Here is an 8,677-nt window from a genome sequence, read left to right on the forward strand (position 1 = left end):
ACATATTTGTCCTCTTATATGCAAGCATGATAGTGCTACAGCTTTATATGTAGTCATTTGATGTAAACTCCCTCTCTGCAAATCCTAAAATATCCTTAAAATATTAAACTAATAATTTTCCCCGGGGGTGGGGGCCAGGTGCAGGGACCTTCCCTTGTATGCCCTAGCTTCCCTTGTACTTGCCATAGATTCCTACGTGTAGTGGGTGCTCGGTGCATTTTTAACTGAATTTATTACCTTGCAATGCATTTGGGTCCAAGAAATTACGTTATATCCCCCCTGCATTTATTTTTCAACATTTGTGAAGTGTCATTTCCTGCCTAGGTGGGAAACTTTTCTATAAACACAGCACTTGCTTTCTGATCGGGGCCTGCTCTATACAATAAGAGGGAGAGAGTTTTCTCAGTGTGGCCTCAAGGGCAACTCTCTGGATAAGGACGATGACTCATCCTCCCAGGGTCTCCCTGCTGAAACGCTGCAAATAAATACATTCTGCAGAGGACGCAGAATACTGTGCTGCGGATAAGAGAAAGCTCAGCACTGTCGGACAGGGAGGCTCAGCAGTCACAAAGCTGTCAGCCGCAGCTGAGAAACCCCTTGGAAAGGGAGAATCAGAGGATCAAGTAGTGCCCCTGGGTGTTTTGGCACTTTAAAAACAGTGCAAGCATATTTGCTTAAAACCCTAAGAATATGCTTAATTGCAGAGCCTGGAAGGTAACATTGAAATGCAGAGATAATAAGAAAATGTCAGGGCTAGAAAGCTAAGGATCTTGGTGAGACATATCAACAGTGCTAAACCAAAATTGGTGTTTGGCTATATTTATGCAAATAGCTTAGTTTCTGCTAATGCTTGTAATTACACAACAATTATTGGGAAATACGAGAAAACAGATTTGTCTGTCAACCTAGATGGCAAACTCCTTGTTGAACATTTTCTCCAGGGGATGAGAACATAAGGGATAATGCGTCAGGAAAGCTATATCCCTTCAACACACCTTTATTGACTTGCTAATATGTGTTACGCCAGGGGTGTTGGTGGGATGGGGGATGGGTATATGGTTGAGAAGGACCTGAGAGAACCCACAATGGATTAGAGAGCAGCTTTGTAAGCACTGGATGACATAAGAACACATGAGAGACCCTTCCTTTGGGGGAGGGGGATGACAGTGATCAGGGGAGAAGCTGGATACTGAGTTGGATTTGGAAGAACAGGTTAGAGTTTTCTGGGTGAAGAAAGGTGGAATTAATATGGCTTATTCCATATAAAGTGAGCATCATCTTCAAGGGAACAAAGTGTGAGACACCATGTTACCTTCGGAGAACTGTATGTAAAATTGTTCAGTATAGCTGCAGCTTGAGGGGAGAAATGGCAAGGCTGAAGTGGAGAAGAGGCAGGTCATGAATGGCCATGTGTTAGGTTGGGTTGCCCCAGAAACAGACCCTGAGATAAGGACTTGAGGTTCAGTGGTTAATTTGGGAGGTGATCCCAGGCAGCACTGGTAGAGGAGAAGGAAATGAGAGCAGGTTACTGCTACGGGCAATTGGGGCTCAGTCCACTGGGGATCTCTGGAGTGACTCCATCTCTGAGTTGTCCTGTCTGAGGGGCAGGAGCTGGGATATATATCCAGCCAGCTCTCATCTATTATTGGGTGAGGGCTGCTCCCAGGAGAGTTAACTCCCTGGCTCTTTGGGCTTTCTCCTGAGACTGAAGAAAGCTCTCAGGAAGACACTTACAGGTGCTCGTGGTGACAAGCTGTTGGCATGTACAAGAAAGGTGCATTTCAAGGGGGTAAGAATGGGACACATGGCATCTACTATTGGCCATGTATGCCATGCTAAGGATTTAGGCTTTTAGCCTAAGGAAAAGGCGGGGGGTGGGGGGGAGCTACTGAATTATTTTCATCTGGGGAGTGGTAATATGATGAGATTGGCATTTTAGAAAATTTTTTCCTGGTATCAGTAATAAGAATGGACTAGAGTGGCACAACAGTGGTAGAAATAGACCGGATGTTTTGCAGACACTTGGAGGAGGAACCGTGAGGGCCTGAATATTTTAACAATGGACTCTTCAAAAAAAAGAAATAAGATTCCTCATTTGTAGAGTTTGCTGATTCCCATGGTATAAATACTCCCATAATAGCCAGTTTCAAGCTACTAATGTGATGTTACTGACTACTGAGCTGGGAGGAGATGGGCATAGTCAGCTCTCACTCCAGCACACCATGGGCCTGAACTGAAGCAGTGGTGGTGGTATGAAGAATAAGGAAAGTATCTGTAGAAAAATTGAATAGAATAGTAACTGATAGAGGGGATAAGATGTAATGAGGCAAAAGGAATGACACTCAGATATTTGCCTTCTGTATCTAATTAGGTGATGGCGCCCTTCACTGAGATAGGGAATTTAGAATAATGGTAATATTGATGAAGTAGTGCTTCAGCAAACAGAATGCTTACTATGTGGCAGGCACTACTTTAAGCCCTTTACACATATTATTTCATTTTCATACTAACAGTAATCTTATGAGGACGTTATCATTATTATACCTATTTTACAGATGAGGAAATGGAGTTGCAGAGAGGTTAATTCATTTGCCCAAGCTTATTATGTGGCTCAATCAGGATTTCAAACCCAAGCAGCTCAGCACAGAGTCCACGTTCACACTGACACACTAGCAGATTGAAGAGAAGAGGGAGAGTTTGATTTTTGACGTAGTGCGATGGAGTGTCTATGGGAGATGCAGCTGGAGAGGGTTACCAGGGAATTGGCCATGTGAGTCTGAAGCACACTGCTGGATTTGGGATGAAAATAACGTATTTGTGGATCTTCAGTGTATAGGTAGTTGAAGCCAGGGGAGATGATGAGATGACCCAAGGTAAATGCATAGAATGAGATGATAAGGGATATTTAGGGCAGGGCTTATAGAAAAGAACATTTATGGATGTCATGAGGAAGAGAGTCTTGCAAAAGAAAGGGAAAAGGGCAATCAGAGGCAGGATAAAAACAAGGGAGTACTGTGACAAAAACGGGAAGCATTTAAGAAGAAGGAAGTAGACAATTAAGTGTTACAGAACATTTAAGGAGAAAACCCTCTAAAAAGTGTCTTTTGGGTCCAGAAGCTAAGAGGTAATTACCGAAGAAGGGGCAGTGGGAAAAGCAGGAGGTGATGGCTGAGGATGAGTTGAGAAGTTTGGCTGGTGTGAACTCCTCTAGCTGGAAGTGTTTTTGAGAAGGGTCAACAGTGAATGGTTCTCAACGTTGGCTGCACATCGGAATCACTGAGGAGTTTTTAAAAATATTTATCTCCTCCCCAGAAATTACGATTGATATATCTAGGTGTGTCCTGGGCATCAGGAACTTTAAACGATTTCCAAGGTAACTGTAATATGCAACCAGGTTTAGGACCACTGGGCTAGAGGGAGACAGGGAGTCAGAGAGGTGATACTTGATGCGGGGAGGTCCTTGTGGAAACACCGCAAAGGCGTTTTCCAGTAGGGATGAGGAAGTTAAATGAGTGTCTCCCTGAGGCTAGGGTGCCAAATACAGGCTGTTTGACTGAAACCTTATTAAGTTCATGGTTATGCAAAGACCTTAAGAGGACTCCCTTAAGGAAGTGGCTAATTGGTCATAGGTGTGTAGCTGGAACACTGTGGAGGGTTAAAGAAGAGTGCAAGTGGGGGTGAGGGGGAGAAACCAGGTCATTTCACCTCCCAGAGTTTTTGGGTGCTGACTCCTGTTTTAATCCTCTTGTGGGACCTGTTCTCTGTGGGTGCTAGTTGATCTGAACGCTGAATGTTGGGCCTATGGCTGTCCTTGGCATTCCCAACCTTCCTAGTTGTCCAGTCTTGCCTGGCTGCTTGGAAACCAGTCCACGTGACTGTTCTGACCTTCACTATTTCTTTTATTCAAACTCCAAGTGCCTAAGTGGTTTTGATCCTTGGACATGCCAAGGTAATTCTATCCAGGCATATTTCTTTTGTTTTTAAATACATATTTTATTTTAGAATTGTTTTCGACTTACAGAAAAAAAATGTGACATATACATAATTCCCATATACTTGACACCTAATCTCCACTCTTAACATCTTACATTTGTGTGGCATATTTATCACAGTTAATGAGCTAATATTTGTACATGATTAGTCACTAAAGTCTATACTTTTTCAGATTTCCTCAATGTTCTTTTTCTGTTCCAGGTTCCTTTCAGGATACTACATTATATTTAGTCATCATATTTCCTTAGGTCCCTCTTAGTTGTGACAGTTTCTCAGAATTTCCTTGTTTTTGATGACCTTGACAATTTGGGGGAGTACTCATCAAAAATTTTGTAGAATGTCCCTTGAGTGGGGTTTATCTGATGTTTTTCTTATGATTAAATTGTGGTTATGCGTTTCTGGAAGGAAGATCACAGGTAAAGTGCCATTCTCATCACATCATGTCAAGGATGCGTGCTATCAACATGACTTACTACTGATGAAGTTGACCTTAATCACCTGACTACGGTAGTCCCTGACAGGTTTCTCCACCATAAAGTCACTCTTTTTCTTTTTAGTACTGTATTCTCTGGAATGAAGTCGCGTAGGTAATTTTGTTCTTTGCTTTTATTTTTTCTCTCTTCTTTTACTTTTGTATTTTGAAAATTCAAACATATAAAAAATATACAGAATAATATAGTGAATCCTTACATACTCAGCACAAAACTTCAATACATATCACGCTCATTCTTGTTTTATCTATATGGGTGTTTTCAAATTTTAGCATGCATCAGAATCACTTGGAGGCCTTGTTAAAACACAGATTTCTGGACTTCACCTTAGAGTTTCGATTCAGTAAGTCTGGATTGGTGCCCAGAGAATTTGCATCTCTAACAAGTTTCCAGATGCTGCTGTTGGTCTGGGGAACCACGCTTTGAGGACCACTGACCTATTAGCTCTCCCACTTCTACTTCATTATGTTGAAAGTAAATTATTTTGAAAGCAAAATAAATCTCAGGTATCATATTATTTTATCTTTAAATACTCAGTGTGTAACCCTAAATATAAGGAGTTTAAAAAACATGTTTATGGGGCTTCCCTGGTGGCACAGTGGTTGAGAGTCCGCCTGCCGATGCAGTTCGTGCCCCGGTCCGGTAGGATCCCACATGCCGTGGAGCAGCTGGGCCCGTGAGCCATGGCCGCTGAGCGTGCGCGTCCAGAGCCTGTGCTCCGCAACGGGAGAGGCCACAACAGTGAGAGGCCCGCGTACCGCAAAAACAACAAAAAAAACACACATATTTACGATGCCATTTTCTTATCAAAATATTAATTATTCTAATATCATTGAATACCTAGTTAGTGCTCAAATTTGCCTGACTGTGTCATAAATACTTTTACAATTGGTCATTCAATCCAAATAAGCTCTACACATTGTATTTGATAGATATGCCTCTAAATTCTTTTTTACTTTCATTGTAGGGGGTCTACAAACTATGATCCATATCTTGTGTTTGTAAATAAAGTTTTATTGGGATACAACCATACTCATTCATTTAAGATTGTTCATGGCTGTTTTCCAACTACAACAGTGGAGTTGAGTGGTTGCATTGTGGGCTATAAGGCCTGCAAAGTAAAAAGTATTTCCTATTTGTTCCTTTACAGAAAATGTTTGCTAAGCGCTTGCCCCTATGCTCTTCCTTCTCCTGTTTTTTCTTTGAACATATTTGCTGAAGAAACCATGTCATTTTTCCTACAGGGTTTCTCATATTCTAGATTTTGATGATTGCATTCCCCCCATTGTTATTTATCGTGTTTCTCTGTCCCCTGTATTTCTTATAAACCGATACGCAGACCAAAAGGCTTGAACAGATTCAGGTTCGATACTTCGGCAAGATTTGATTAGTGGGTTCAAGTGTTATCAATCAGATCCATGTATTTTCAAGTTCATAATCAGATTTTCACCTGATGATTTTAATAGCTGTTAATCATCATTGCCTAGATTCATTATTTTGTTAGGCATTACAAAATGATTATATGGTAATTTTATCATTCCTTTTAACTTATTAGCTAAAACTATTTTATAAATGAGAACTTTTTCTCATCAACTATTTGGTTACTTCGATGTATAGTTTGGTGAAAGAAAGCCTGGATGAATGATTGCTTCTGTCCCTTTAGTTGCCACTTTCAGAATAATGAGTAGATTCACTAATACTTCCAAAGATAACCATTGGATTTTTTAAAACTATCATATGAATGCCTGAATTGTTTTTAACAGCTTTATTGAAATTTAATTTACATACCATATAATTAACTTTTTTTAAATGTACAATTCAGTGGTTTTTAGTATATTTACACAGATGTGCCACCAGCACTACAATCTAATTTCCATCATCTGAAAAAGAAACCTTATGAATGCATGGAATTTTTAGAACATATTTGATGCGTTTCAGTCCATTTTAATATTCTTCTGAGACTCAAATTGTCTTATTTTTGGTCGATGGGAGTCCTTTTGAGATTGGTTCCTATACCAGGTGATTATGAAAGTAAAATGAGAGAATAATTTTCAAGATTATGATACTTAAGGGATGCTACATAGCTATTATAGTGTTTATCAGCATTGGATGCATATTGTAATCACCTGAAGAACTTTAAGGCATCTTGACGTTCAGTCCCTTCCCTATATTAATTACAGCAGAATCTCTGCAGGTGGTACTCATGCGGCAACGCTTTTTAAAACCCCCTAGATGGATTCCAATGTGCAGCCAAGTTTAGGAACCACAGAACTTGGAGGATGTGGGTTGTTTCCTTCCTCCCTCCCCTCTTCCGTGCTCTCATCTCAGGCAACTATATTATATACTTTATTTGCCCTGTCACTCAAGCTAGCTACTTTAGTCATTTGACTGTTCCTTACCTAGCACTCTTTAAATCCAAAGGATTTTTTTGAAGAGAAATGGCTGGCTCAGATCTGTATTATACAGAAGTACTTCTGGCAACAATATGAAAGAGATATCGATGAAGCAAGTGAAAACTACTCAGCGTGTAAGCACTTCCCCAGGACTCATAGTAACAACCTTTACATTCCTTAGCGTGGTATTCTAGGTTACTCGTGATCCAGTCTTAACCTCTGTTGCCAGCCTTATCGCATACTCTTAATTCCTGTACCCGGCAGTAAAGCCATGTTAATATACATTTTCTCTACTACATTGCCCCAGAAAAGGTGGCCCACCATGGACCTGTAGCATTGGAATCCCCTGGGAGCTTGTTAGAGATGCAGGATTTCAGGCCCCACCCACAGGCCTAACTTACTCCCAGTCTGCCTTTTAATAAGATTCTCCACTTGATTCATAGGCACATTAAAGTGTAAGAACTTTACTCTAACTCTTTCCAGCCTTTTATGCTCCTCCTTTTGCCTTGATCTTTCTATGCATGTCAACTCTTCCCTTTTCTCTTTCGATTTATCCTTCAAGCCTTTGTTCAAATGTTTTTGTCCTGAACTCTTTACTGATTTTCCCAACTTTGAATATGAGGACCCTTTCCTTCTTCACAGCTTTGATGCTGTGTTTGGCATACCACTCTCGTAAAACTCTAATTTCATTTTCTTTTTAGTGGCTCCGGTACATGAGAAACTAAGGACCCTTTCCTTCTTCACAGCTTTGATGCTGTTTTTGGCATACCACTCTCGTAAAACTCTAATTTCATTTTCTTTTTAGTGGCCTGGGTGCATGAGAAACTACTACAGTTAAAGCTCTTGAGTGCAATAACCATGCCTCATTCGTTTCTGTATCCACCCAGCACTTTACTTTGTAGATATTAGAATTTCTATTTAAAAGACAAAAAGTAGAATACATAAATGAATAAGCTTGGTTAGAGGGTGCCAGCATGTGCTCTCCTTTGTCCTTTTCAGCAGAAGTCACTGATGTCTTCATCTGGCAAATTTAGCCTTATTTATTTTCATATCCAGTCTTGACCAAGGCATACAGCTTATATTAACATCACACCCACCATATATTCATGTCTGGAATTACCGTTGACATGAACTCAGCCTGGTGTGAGCTCTGAGCCCTGTGTGCCTGCCAATATGTTCCCTTCTCCCTATTCCCACCCACTCCTAATCTCACTGTGTGTGCTTAGCACGTAAAATTAAATTCATCTCTATGCTTGGTTTGAAATCTCATTTTCCTTCTGTCTTATGGTTTAACCAGGCACCAGAGTCAGTTCACCCTACCTGGATACAGATGTTGCCTATGATCACCAACACAGCTATTTGGACACCGCAGTTTACACTGCTAGTCAATGCAGTCCGCAAACACATATGCACGCACAACATGGCTAGATTGTTTCCTTTGAACCCAGTTCTTCAATTATTCTGCTTTTTCCACATGGCTCCTGGTTGAGCTTGTTATAGAGAAATGCAATCCTTGAGACTAACTTGGAGGTCAGTGACATGGGGACTGCAGACTGGCCAATTGTGGCTTGACCAGGTGCTAGGAGAGTTGGTCCATTTCGGCAGGAAAGAGACAGTAGTATTTTTATCAAGAGCCTTAGGGCTTTGCTGAGGTAGCTGTACTAAACTGCGCTATTCTGGTATTTCTCCCTATGCTTGCTTCAACGCTATGGCTTTTTACACCTACTCGAAGTATATGTCAATTCATATCTCATTAATTTCTCCAACTAAGTTCTCTAGGGCCACAGGTATTAGCACTAT

Source organism: Neophocaena asiaeorientalis, unplaced genomic scaffold (genome assembly GCF_003031525.2).
Source record: "Neophocaena asiaeorientalis asiaeorientalis breed wild unplaced genomic scaffold, Neophocaena_asiaeorientalis_V1.1 scaffold194, whole genome shotgun sequence".
In the NCBI taxonomy this organism is placed as follows: Eukaryota; Metazoa; Chordata; class Mammalia; order Artiodactyla; family Phocoenidae; genus Neophocaena; species Neophocaena asiaeorientalis.